Source organism: Ipomoea triloba, chromosome 16 (genome assembly GCF_003576645.1).
Source record: "Ipomoea triloba cultivar NCNSP0323 chromosome 16, ASM357664v1".
NCBI classification, from domain to species: domain Eukaryota; kingdom Viridiplantae; phylum Streptophyta; class Magnoliopsida; order Solanales; family Convolvulaceae; genus Ipomoea; species Ipomoea triloba.
In genome coordinates, this window is record NC_044931.1 from 16,685,333 (window position 1) to 16,686,084 (window position 752).

Below are 752 nucleotides of genomic sequence, written 5' to 3' on the forward strand. Positions count from 1 at the left end.
CCCCCAAAAAAAATGTCATAAATCAAACATACTGTGAATTAAAGGGAAAGAGAAATTTTTATCAAATGGATAACAGAATAGGGACAGCATGCTACATCATGAGCCAGAAGTGAGAGGACAAAGAATGCCAAACCTAACTCAACCTGAAAAAATAGCTAGACTGATCTCACAGAAAATTCAAGACTCTTAAAGAAGCTAAAAGAACATAATAAGTTTGTGAAAATTATTATTCGCCAATGTTCTCCCTCAGAGAAAGCATAATGCATCAACTGGAATAGGCTTCTTTCTTCATTCCTGTCTCAATTTCACTTTTACCATCTAGAAATCTACAGCCATCTACTCTGCCTCTTCATCATCAATAAAATCTTTTTCACTCCCAAAAGAAACAGATAGAAAATGTCTAGCAGTGAATCTGTTACCAAAATTCATTAAAGGTGTAGCTAAGGTTAAGGAATACTCCCTACATCCCTGCATAAGTTTCCCAATTTCACTGTCAAATAGATATTTAAGAATTGTTTATACTCACACAAAAGAAAATACAAATACAAAGATAAGATAACAATGCATTCATCGTTTCAAACAAACATAAACCTTCAGGCCCACTGGAAAATCTGAATGTTCCTTTTTGTCATTATTGCTGCAAACTATTAGCAGAGTTGACAAAACAACAGTGAGGTCCTGCATTTGGAATGGGTGAAGTAGCTTCCTTTAGAATAATATGTGTAGCTCATGTGTGTAAATGTTTGAAAAAT

At 34.2% G+C, this 752-nt stretch overlaps 1 long non-coding RNA gene across 1 annotated transcript; it reads right to left on the bottom strand.

The window, feature by feature from the left end:
* Nucleotides 1–38: 38 nt before the first annotated feature.
* On the bottom strand, nt 39–724 carry LOC116007996. The gene is made up of 2 exons (XR_004095404.1): nt 592–724; nt 39–468 (listed from the first exon to the last, which is right to left on the bottom strand). It is a non-coding gene; the product is annotated as an uncharacterized LOC116007996 (long non-coding RNA).
* Nucleotides 725–752: the final 28 nt, after the last annotated feature.